We start from the raw sequence: 12400 nt of genomic DNA, 5'->3' as shown, positions 1-12400 counted from the left end.
GCTCACTGGTGTGTAGAGAGCACTTTTTCAGTAACATAAACCCGGCACGTTCCATGTGCCAACATATTCTGAAGCATGAATTAGTCACATAGTGATTCGTTTTTTTCCGCCAGGATTAGAGTACAGTAAATGAGGAATGGAACCAAAATTTAATATCGGCTTAAAGAATGTCCAAATCAAAGCCTTGTAAATCCGGCCCAGTGAGTGAGACTGTGCACCTTATATATGCCAACACTGTGAGCCATAGCTGAACCTACCACCAAGGGGCAAATGTTGCTAAGTAACACTGGGGGCTTGCAGTGCTCAAATGCACAGATGCAGTTACATATTCATAGAAACACTGACAACGCCAGTCTGAGTGCCTCAGCGCTGTTTCAAGCTTCCTCGAGAGGAGGTGTAGTGGTGTTTGGTGGGGGTGGGGGGGGGGTTGAGGGATTATTGTGAAAGTTTAACAGAACCCTGTGCCCTCTGAATCCTGAGGGAGTGTCAAGCAACAGGAAGTGTCATAGTAAGAAGACACATGATAGGCAGGTTGTGAAAATACTACTCTACTGAGGCGATGTGTCCACTGTCTGTCTGAGCGGGTGGCGCAGAAGCACAATGGCGCAAGGTTACCAGTAGCTCCAGCAGTCATGTTATGACAACACTGGTTACATTAGTTGTAGTACATTAATTAGTGCTTCAGAAATATGATCATTTTCCTTTATCAAGTTAAATGCGACATTGACGGGTTGCATCGATTGCATCACGCCTCACATTTGGATTGAATCAAAATGGTCCAATTCGTTCCAATACATGAACTCATACTGATGAACGGTGCTCCCATTTACTTGTTATTTTAAAAAGGCAGAGAAAGATTTAAGATGGTTTCTTATTACAGCAATTTAAAGCCCACTGCATCATTTCAAAGGCCACTCCAGTCAGGAGCACTGAGGTTGTACTTGCATAGGTAGCTTCAGACATCCTGGCACATTGTTCTGGACTTGTGCAGTCCTCCAGCAGTCAGCCAAGGTCCTGAACTTTTGACACGCCTGTCTAACATTCGCCTTTAGCTTTCCATAGAAACCCCTGTTTTCCCAGGACAGAGCCCCCCCCCAACTCCCCTTAAACCCACTGGGGGAGCTGTCTTCAGAAAAAGGGTGTTTCTGGGGAAACTGTTCTCCTCAAGCTTTTTCATGGTTGCCACTTGGCAACAGTTGGCTGTCGGTATTTCTTGTGTGTGTGTGCCACGAATAGCCACACACATTCACACTAGAATGGAAAGAAAAAAAAAGAGCCGGCAAGTGTCACCCCAGCAGATGCTTTCTGTATTGTTGCCTCTGGAGTCAAAAGCCTGACGTCATGTAGCTGATATTGAATTTCAGGCATGGTCCATTCATCCAAAATCATAATCCAGGGTGTTCAGCCACCTGTCTGACTGCAGCCATGCAATACAAAGAACAATTCAGCAGGAACAAAAAGAAGTTTTATTGGTCTCTAAATTGACCCATAAATCTTGAAAGTTTCAACATTAATGTGTTGTTATTAATGCTTGATTGACTTTCAAAGTAACTTTACTCAAATGTGTTTTGATAGATGGCACAGTTTGGGATTCAAGCTTTTCTTCCAGATGGTTTACACTCCCTGGTCAGCCACACCCACTCACCTGTCCTTCCTCTGAGGAGACAGAGGAGGAATCTAATGTCAACACCAGCTGTTTTCTACCTAACAAACCAGGAAGGAGACTACACCCTTCAATTTCTCCTTGGGTATGCCTCACCTCCCTTACCCCCACTTGTTCGCACAAACCTCCTCTCGGGTTGGCTGATCCTTTCAGCCTTCTCTTGACAAAAGAAACAAAGGAAAGCAGTGCCACCCCCCCCCCCAACCGTCACCCCTTCTCATACAGAGAAGGCAAAGGGGGGTTCAAGACCAGTAGATCCCCCCTTTCTAAGTGTCTGAAAAAAAATTCTTGCACCAGTGCATGCAAAAAAAAAAACAAACTTTGCAAACAATGCAAAGTGGCATTCTCATGCATCTACATATCTATCGAGTGTACACAGGAATGCGTAGGTGCAGAGTGTACCACAATAACAGAACCAAACAAGTCCCTGTTTACCTTGTCTACTGCCAAACGGTTCACACATTCTGGACTAATCTGATGGAAATGTGTGCATGTGTTCCTTCTCTATGTGTGTAAGACAGGGTTTTAGACCTTGAAAGTGACAGCTTTCGGTTGTGCTCTTTTAATTTTGACATCAACGCAAGGTTAAATAAAGCAGAGGAGGGAGTGTTGGAAACCATAAACTGACCTTCATGTGTTAAGTGCCTCAGCCTGTTAAAGTATAAGTCTTTGGTTTCTAAAAAGTTCCATGTCTGCAGGTCCGTTGGGTGCATTGGTCAGTACGACATGTCATAACAAATTTATGTCTCTGAAGGTTTGTGGACCTGTCCGCACACTGTCCAACATTTGTGACCACGCAGAAAGAATGTCAGGAAAGCAAGCCATAGGCATGCTCCAGGAAGAATGTGAGGACACTGTGCCATGGGCAAGCTGAAGTATGCACAAGTATCACAGTTGGTAGCATATGCAGCCCTAGGAAGCTTAACAAGAGGGAGTGCTTGTCATCTATTCCAATCACGTATTCACCATCTCACACTATATCAGAGTTTTTGCTCATTTTTCCTTGCTCAGCAAAAAACAGGAGCTTCTTTTCCCACACGTGATAGCGTCAACTTTCTCTCACCTTTGATGGTGCTTGAGAAATGATATGGTGGTCCACTACACTCCCAACTTGAACTAGAGACCAGCATCCCTGCAAGCTCAGTGTGGTTAGCAGCAGCCATTAATGTGATGAGCATCACGAGCATGAGTAGGCTCACCTCTAGCTGTTCCCATTAAATGTCAGATGGATTTTAAGTGAGGGCAGAAATTTAAATTTCAGCTATTTCCGTCAGATGGTATGAAGCAGAGAAACCAGGTTGTGTAGTGCGTATTCACACGAGAAGATGGCTATACGGGCTACGTTTAGATGGCACTGTGACAAACAGCGTAGAAGAAGACGACTCGGCTGGTTCATTGTTTAGGCCGTCTACAGCCATCTACCCGTGAAAAATGGAGCGAGCTCTTAAGGAGTCACCTTCATTTGGACATGTACTGTAATTGTTCTTTGGCACCAGCGTATTGGATATGTTAACGCAAAACCAAAGTCTGGAAGATATCTGGGAAGACGATTGCGGCTGAGACAGCTGGTTAGTCATGTGAGTAAAAGATTCATCTAATCAGAGTTTATTGAATTGAGTGATTCCATCTCGTGTTTTGTGAATTTATACTTTTTTTGAAAAATGCCCAAGCGCCTCAGGCAAATTTGAGGTAGTTTCTGTGTCTTATGGCTTTTCCATGAAAAGCAAAATACCAAAATATGCATCAGAATTCCTTTATGGAAACACAGCTGTTGACACTACAAGCCAAATTAATCATTCAGCAAACTCTTCTGTCCAAAATGGTAATAACAACATATCAGAGTGAAGCTGTTTTTACTCTACTAATCCTATTTGCCTCATTTTCCATATCCAAGCAAACTTTTAGTGGATATTGAGGGTAAATTAGATGATGTATGTAAGCAGAGGTCGAAAGGGTGTGTGCATGTAGGTACATGTGTTCAGCAGTCCCTGCACCCTGGCCTTCCCCATGTGGAGGTCTCATCTTCTCATCATAAGCACGATGACAAAGCCCCTCTGATCCAGGTCACCCTATCTTGCCGGCTCTGCCTCCTGCTCAAAGGGCTTTCTACAAATGGCTGCTTCAGCTCCACAGACAGATGGAAAATGATATGGGAGCATGGTGAGGCATGAATGAAGGCACAAGGGAACACTGAGAAAATGAGAGCTGAAGGAAGTGTTGAGTTAGAAGCGATGAAATCTGCAGAGGAAAGATTGAAAATGCTTGAGTTTAGCAATAAAGTGAAGCAGAGTGAAAGAATTATGAAGGAAGAAAGCACAGACAGAAGATTAAATCATATTATGTTTAACGCCTTCTGGTAACAGACTTAACCAGTAGACTTCAAAGATTTTTCTGCAAACTTACATTTCAGGTTTACCCTCAGTGATATACTCATGTTACTCAACAAGCACTCCCACGCAAACACAGTAAGGTTTTTTTCCTGGCATTTTTAAACATTCTTTTGGAAGGATCATGATTTTATTCAGTTCAATGTGGCAATGAATCTTCACTTAAAGTACAAGACATTAGTTGTGTTTCCATTTAATTGTCAAGCAAACTGTGGCTATGACACAAAAAAAGGGAAATTTGCCTTTGATGTTTTACCATCAAATGCTTCGGAATAAATATAATAGGCCATGCAATAATATCTTAAGATTGCAGTATAGACAGTGATAATTACTGATATAACAAACAAAGGAGTAGTAGAAGAAAAGCTGTCTATGGAAAAATACTGAGAGGGGTCTTGAGGAATTTCTTGGACAATTTGCAATTGTTTTTAAGCACCAGCCAATGTCAGCCATGTTGCTGCTGTCTTGAGGCAGAGACAAAGTTTGGGAATATCTCTGGAGACAATGGCAGCACAAAGATCTGGTTAGCATGCATTTACTGTCTTTTGTTTTTATTTTGAGCCCTCAATATTTCATTGTTCATTCTCATGCATATTCAGTTACATGTTTTGCATGCATGTCCCAATAGGCAGAATATATCAACAATACAGCAAACGAGAGTCTTTTGTAGATTCTTCCAAATCTGATTCCAGCTCAGGTGGAACACTGTACTTCTGTGACCCTACACATCGCATCGCACGTTAAAAACTGACCTGACACAAACACACAAGCTACATTCATGAGGGAACAATTGCAAGCCCCCACACATAGCCCTACAACACACACACACACACATACACGAGCTGCATGTGGTGGAAGTATGCAGCATACCCTCATGAGTTAATAATTCACACTATTAAAGACGACTTCACTTGCCGCTTCAAAGAGATTTCATCGCTCACATCTATTTGACATTCCACTGCACTCCATGCATCTGCATATCTGAATCTTGTCTAATTAAATCCTCGGAGATTCCCGAGGGGTCTTCTAACTATTCTTGATATCAAAGAAAATCCTCAGCCACTTAAGAAAGAAAAAAAAAGGGCTTATTCAGATGTGGATGGACACAGGAAGATGTGAACTTCATCTTGTTCAGCTTGGGGCTGAGAATCGTTATGTTCACTGCCAAAAAGAAGTGCAGGGAAATCATGAATGAATCTAAATTGAAGGGAGTCACTTGTAAGGATAACTGGTCGTGTCCAGGCTTCCAGGAAGCATTGAAGACACAGACCTACCCACCAAGGAAAGACAGAAACACATCAGATATTCAGGGTGCTTGGACTTGAGGGAATTTCTTGAAAAGCTTAGAAAATTTACATCAACCACTTCATTGAGTTTCCTTTTCACTTTTCCACCAGGGTTTCTGCATCGTCATTAGAGCATGAATATGTGAATATAGAGTAAATGATGTATAAAAAGATCTTGAATCCATTTTCCACACACCCCTTGAGAGTCCAGGAACTTTAAGACATACTTAATAACTTCAGACTATATTTAATGTCTGCTATCTTGAGGTCTCAGCATGGCGGTGTGGTATCTGGGAGATGGGGCACCTCGTATCAGATTCCACGTCTTTTACTCCTCTGCTCAGAGTTTGCACCACAAGCATATTGTCCCTAATCTAGGCGCATCTGTTGCCTCACAAAGCTCCATTAAACTGGCAGACCACTTTGATAAGGTTACTGACTTAATGCTGACTGACATAATTAAATTGAGTATCTAATCTGGCCATGGGATTGGAGGAGATCAAAACCCCTGCTGGGCAAGCTGCACATTCACATGTTGAGCCATGGCTGCATTTCCTAATAAGGTGTATTTTGATGATCCTCTTTGGAGTGATGTCCCTCTCAAACTAGCATGATTAAAGACTGAACGTCGGTCGAAAATGGCATTGAGAATTCTGAAGTTATACTTGAAAAGTGGATTCAAAGAAGTTTGAGCCAACTGTCTTCCAACCATATGCAGCGTGCAAATGTATTAATAGCTGGTCACAAATGCTCACTATTGAATGAGAGGGGCAACATTCTATTAGTGCCCATTATGGTTGCAGGGTTGCACTGTGCAATGATACCCACATTGGCCTTTCAAAGCTACACTGTATCTGTGTTATATGGTAGCCAAAATGAACCAAAACTAATATTTTATGAGTATAATCTAGGATCCTGTTGTCATATATAGTGATGTAGATTAAACTAACATTTGAACTAACATTTATTGAGCCCTACTATGACTATATTAAAATGCTGCTCACATGTAGATATGTGAAATAATACACTAAATATACATTGCACGAAAATATGACTGCAAATTCTATATCAGGAGCCATTCTATTTCTACCCACTTTTAGAGCTAATTCAGCTCCTGCACAGGTGAGGAATGTATGCTGACTAAAGGTCAGAATCACTACACAGGTGTTTGTTTGGACAGGGTCAACAAAGGGTCAAATCCTCCATTACAATTCCACAGATGTCGCAGGACAACACGAAGAGGACAATTCGCACTCTGCAAGCTGGCATTTCATTTCAGCTAATTGCTGCAGCCTTAAAATGATCATTTCAATGCTGAGGAGGAAGTTAGGAAGTTGGTTCCAGCAGTTTTGCAATGCAGCCAATCAACTCCATGCCTGCTGCGGGTGTGTCACAACACTGAATCGGGATTGGACCATTAATCTGTTGCACCTTTCAATACAACACATTTTCAGCAAGGCCTGGTTACATTTGGGCACAAAAACATATGGTTAGGTGTATGAAAGATCATGGTTTGGATTCAAATGAGTGATTCAAATGGTTTGATGAAAACATGAAGCCAACGCACAGCACTGAATCTGGAAACATTACATCAAAAGCCAGCTCCCACCATATGGAATCCACTCCATGTAAGCAACCGTACGATATCCAAATATCAGATTTAAAAAGCATTAAATAGAAGAGACTGTGGAAACAGCTTTCTACAACATCAAGCCACAAGAGGCTCCAAAGCTGCTGTCACCTTTACTGTATCAGTCCCTCCTTCATCTCCAGTCCATGAACAGATTTTTCTCCGCTTTTATCTCATTTATGTCAGTGGGCTGCATACTTCCATGTGGTCATAATGACTGTGGCCACTAGATGGCATCAGTCACTAATACGTGATTATAGGCTGTTCACTTAAATTGCCAACATGGTCTATGTGCTCGCTTTTGGGGGACAACAGTCTAGCATGACTGCCGAGGAACAGCTAACACCACAGAACCTCTGCACATATACTTTCAAACTGCCTGGGCAAAGCTAGCCAATGCGTCCATGTTCCAGCCCTCACCGCACTGCAACACCAGCCTCTACATAGCTGGACTATGTAATCAACACTGTCGTACTAACCGTTTTGTCGCTGACTGCCTGATTACATTCATGTCCATATTCTGTTGTCTCGCTGGTATACAAGTGGCTGTACGTATTGAAGCGCCTCCTCAAACTGTGCCAGGGCCAAGACAGTGAGCTGTGCCTGGGCGTGGTTAACAGTCAGTCTGGTCAAACAAACTGGACTTTGAAAGGACAAACAAGCTTGGCATGATACAGATTGCTTCGTGTGAGGAGACACTTGATCAACGCCCGAGCCGATCGAGTGTCATCACCAGCAGTTGCGGTTTATCAAATACTCCGATATCCATGATGCCCCCCCCCCCCCATCCTATTTATTGTCAGACCCCAACATCACACCTGATACTACACAACACAAACACTTCATTGGGGCACCAGTTAACAAAGCCATTTGTTTGGTTGGAAGAATGATAAAAGGTTTCAACACCACATGCTCCCTGCAGTCCCTCCAGCTGCCAGACACAGCAAACAACAGCAGTTGACACCCAACCCCCTTCACCTTTTGACCTTTGGCACCTTGACTGTGACAGAATTTGTGAGGTTAATATTGTTTACTGGAGAAGCACTTAACCATGTCTGCTGTCAGAAAGCCTGTCAGTTAAATGTTGACATCTATACAGACAAATGGATTCAAGTGAATTCCTCCTGTAAAGTGGTGAGGAATAATTAAGTAGAAGCCTTGATGTCTTCAGCCTAAGTTGACTTAACTTGTTACCATCAAAATATACGTATGATACACAACTAGAGATTAAAAAAGAAGCCTTCGACCTTTGGATTTCATCATTTCCCTCAATGAGTCATTACAATTTTCCAAGCAGGTTTCCTGGATTGCATAAAATATATAATCCATTGATTTGACGCCTATTTGAAATGTCCTGTTTTCCATCTCCAGTGATGCCAGGTCAGGCCTTTAAAAAAAAGGTCAGGCATGATAATGATGGCATTTATACATCGAGCAAAAAACATCCACACATCTGCGATCAGATACCCGACCATTCAGGTACAGTTACACAAACATGCTGCCTAGTTGCGGTAATCAGTTATTCTTTTAAAACACGTGCTCCACTTGTGTCTCACACACGCTTCATCTGACAGCCGGGACCACAACTTGCACTTGAGGAAGCAATAAAACCTGTTCAGACATGTCGCACTCGCGGATCTTTATTCCTTCACGTCGAGGGCTGATCTGATTCTGGTCCGACATAAAGTCGTCTTTTAAATGCTCCGAATCACCTTTTCTCTTTTCAGTTACTTTGGCTTTGCACAGCTGTCAATAATGTCATCACTGCAACTTGTAGGAATTAACCATAAACATGCAATCCTACAAGAAAACAACATTCATTGTTGTGTTATTCTACAGGGAACAGGGTGAGAAAACAGGAATTCAATTTCATCTTAAATGTACAGACAGACAATCAGAAGCTCGCAGCATCCCGTTTCCCAAATACCACCACCAAACACAGTTAAATGAGCAATCATCATCATCATCATCATCATCATCATCATCATCATTTCCTGGCTTATACTAATCCTTCAGTTCAGATAGGCAAACAGATGGCTGTGCTTTAAGAAGCCACAAGACTGGGAGAGGTGACCATCACCCACAGGACGCAAAAACCCAATTGTCACACACTCTCTCTGTGTTGGACTGACAGCTTTGACACTGGTAACCAAGCGAATATTCATCAACAGAGTAAAACACTGAACAAGTTGCCATGAACTTTGGGGGTTTTTTTGTTTCTGTTTGGTCAGAATAACAATTTAAAATGTCTTCAAGTACGCTTTTCTTATACATCACAAATCAAAAAGAGCCCAAGATTCAATTTGCACGACTTATTGAGAACAGAAGTTTTAAATACTTTAATATTCTGGAATCCCAAATTGAATCTCAGAAACTCTCGTGATATATAAATTTTAAATTTAAATCTACATCCCCATCATGATCCTGCATCATTAATCTGTCTCTAAATGATATTCATTAAAAAAAATTAGAAATACTTGGAAATGTTTAACGCTACTTATGTTTTCGCACATGTTCACTTCTTTTCTATCAAGTAGGAGTTCTTCAGGGTTTTGTTTTTTGTTTGTTTTTGCCAGTTTTGTAAAAACTTTGTGTTATTTAGACAGGCTACTTTGCTAATGCCTTTCATTGGCAAAGTCAATTTCCTCTCAAGAAAAACGTACGTAGAGCAGCGGAGAGCCTGGTTTGGTGGAGAGAGAAACTCCTCTGGGCTGAATGTGGAAAGTTAGCTGACTCAAGTGAACCGCCGGAGTCCGGGCTGGTGTTAGCTCCCCCAGCTACTGTTGGATTAACCTGCTGCCGGGTCCGTTTTCACGCACAAAGCGAGCCGGGTAGGAATTTAATTGAAGTTAAAACATGTTTTTATAGTGATACCTTTCTTACTAGTATCACCTTACTGCTGCAGGGGAAACAAGTGGGAAGACTCGAGCACTTAAATTAGAACTCGGTCAAACACGCGAAGTCTCGACCGCGTCCAGCAGAGAGAGTCGCACTAGTGGAGCACACCACTCACCTTGCCCCTTGTCCCCCTTATCCAACTCTCCTCCGTTCTTTACTCCGCGTCCCAGCCAAGCCGACAACTTTTCATTGAGAGTATCCCATGTGTTCGCAGCCGGTGCGCATGGAGGCAAATGAGCCGGAGCAGAAATCACATCATTATTTCTCCAGATTACCAGATCACAAATTCCACCGGCGGCCAGTCCAGACTTGCAGATGACTTGTTGGCAATCCAACTTTGACGAGTTTACACACCCAACGGCTTGGTGAAAAACCAAATCAGTGCAGGTATGACGAGCGGGTGAAAGTCGTGCTCGGCTCTGAGTTCCTCGTCATGTCGGGGTCAGCCTACCGTTTCAGCTCACATGTAGCCTGATCGTAGAGGAGTGAACGGTTTAGTGCTGCTGTGCGAAGGACCCAGCTCTCCAAAGGCGTAAAAAGGGGGTTTGGCAAAGGGAGATATATTGTGCTGCCTTCAGGTACTCCTCGTTAACTCCAACTGCACAAGTCAAAGCGGGTTTTTTTTATAACGAATATGCGCCTCATTTGTGACGCATAACATGTTTCCAGTATGTCCAGACTATTCAGTCAAGGCTATTGCATGTTAAAATTTGCACTCATGTGACACATAATTTGTGTACCAAGCTTCTTTTTTTTTTTATTTGAATGCATCGCTACTGTTTGAGGACCGGTGAAAGGATTCCTCTGTCTGCAGGGAGAGAGAAGCTAAAAACTTTGAGCCAAACCTCTACTTAAACACTAGCGACTTGAATTCAGGATTAATAACTTCTACTGAAATCGTTCTCCAATCCACTGCGAACGATCAGTAACTGTACAGTTAATATTTCCACCAGTCCGTGAAGGCCCCTTCGGACACATGTCAAAAGACTGGTGAATTGCAGACCCCTACTGGCCAACTGGAGACACTCATTTCAAACTTGTGTCAAATAGAATCCCATTATGTGATTGTTTCCCAGAACCCAATAAGGATGATCAAACTTAAAGTTTCTTGCAAATAACCCAATTTAATTTGAATTTGTTGTTACCTTGAGGGAGCCCTGGTGGTCCATGAAACCCTGAAGGCATCAAAGTTTAGGTTCTACACACAATGTTCAGCCACAGCATGAACACGAAACAAGCAAATAGACTCAGACATCCATAAACATGCAGAGGTCACACATGGTGTCTTTAAGGTCTGTCTGTCTGACTCTCTCTCTTTCTCTCTCTCTCGCTCTCTCTCTCTCTCTCTCTCTCTCTCTCTCTCATACCCTCATGCCAAAAGATGCCTCTTATCTCGTCACCTCCTACTTGTCCCGTTATGAGGACTGAAACTAGATAAGATGCCATCACTTCAAAGATCCCGCTGCTCCCCCCTCCATGCAGACTTCTGTCTGAAAGATTGCAATCAAGATATGAAGCCAGTTTTGTTGTGTGGGAATATCAAATAGTGCTGAATTAAATACAAAGTCAATAGGCAGTGAAGTGATGACAGTAAAGTGCAGCTTGATTTAAAAGCATGAATACTTGTTTATTTGATGTATGCCTGATTTAAGTATCACCAGTATGGCAGATGCTTGCTCTGTGGGCATGTAAACATTTTATATCGTAATCAAGTTTGCAGATATTTCAGTTTCATAAAATCAAGGCTGTAAACTCACTTGCCAATTAACTAGATTGACCTAACTAATACAACATAATAGAACAGCCTTGTTGATACACCTGCAAATGTGTACAAACACAAATATACAGCTTTAAATGTAATTACCCCAAAAATGTAATACATTTATTCAAAGGTAATAATTAATTTCCTGCAAAAATAAACAGGTTTGCAGGGAACTGTTACTTTTGCAGGAAGGTGAAAATCTTCTACTGACTATTCAAATGTAAACCTGCAGCTTATACATGTTGCCACTTTAAATGTCTTCAACAGCCAGTGACATTTTCTTCTTACATAGTCTTATCCTTCAGATAAGTGGTCATCACATGGCCCGGGGACCACCATGGGTCCTTGAGGGGTTCACAAATTGATAAATCTATTTTCAATAAATCCATGTGATGAGAGAATGTAAAAATGATTGTTTTGATTGTGATTTCAATGTTATCGCACTACAAAACTGAAAATCCTGGCCCCCTAGACAAAAACCATATCTGACTACAAACACATTCCGAGATTTGGTTCTGAGGGAGAAAACCTCATTCATATTCATGTCCGTGGCAATAATGTGGGCTAAATGATAAATCTTTTTTTTTTTTTTTATTTGGTCCGAAATCTGTTACATGAGGGGCAGCACGGTGGTGCAGTGGTTTGCACTGTCGCCTCACAGCAAGAAGGCATAGGTTCTCTCTGGTACTCCGGCTTCCTCCCACAGTCCAAAGACATCAAGAGGGGACGAGGCTGATTGATACTCTAAATTGACCGTAGGTATGAATGTGAGTG

General features: G+C 42.2%; 1 protein-coding gene across 5 annotated transcripts in view; it reads right to left on the bottom strand.

The window, feature by feature from the left end:
• The window catches only part of LOC147267506 (plexin-B1-like), a 109267-nt gene extending 98885 nt beyond the window's left edge, over positions 1–10382 (bottom strand). For all 5 annotated transcript variants that reach the window (XM_086198367.1, XM_086198371.1, XM_086198369.1 and 2 more), the window contains exon 1: positions 9980–10382. The gene's annotated coding sequence lies outside the window, so the exon portion shown is untranslated. The remainder of the gene's footprint in view (positions 1–9979) is intronic.
• Between the last annotated feature and the right edge of the window lie 2018 nt (positions 10383–12400).

The sequence above is a fragment of the Aulostomus chinensis genome, chromosome 3 (assembly GCF_037954235.1).
Source record: "Aulostomus chinensis isolate RoL2024-O1b breed Wild chromosome 3, RoL_Achi_v1.0, whole genome shotgun sequence".
Lineage (NCBI taxonomy): Eukaryota > Metazoa > Chordata > Actinopteri > Syngnathiformes > Aulostomidae > Aulostomus > Aulostomus chinensis.
This window is presented reverse-complemented; position numbering and strand designations above follow the sequence as displayed.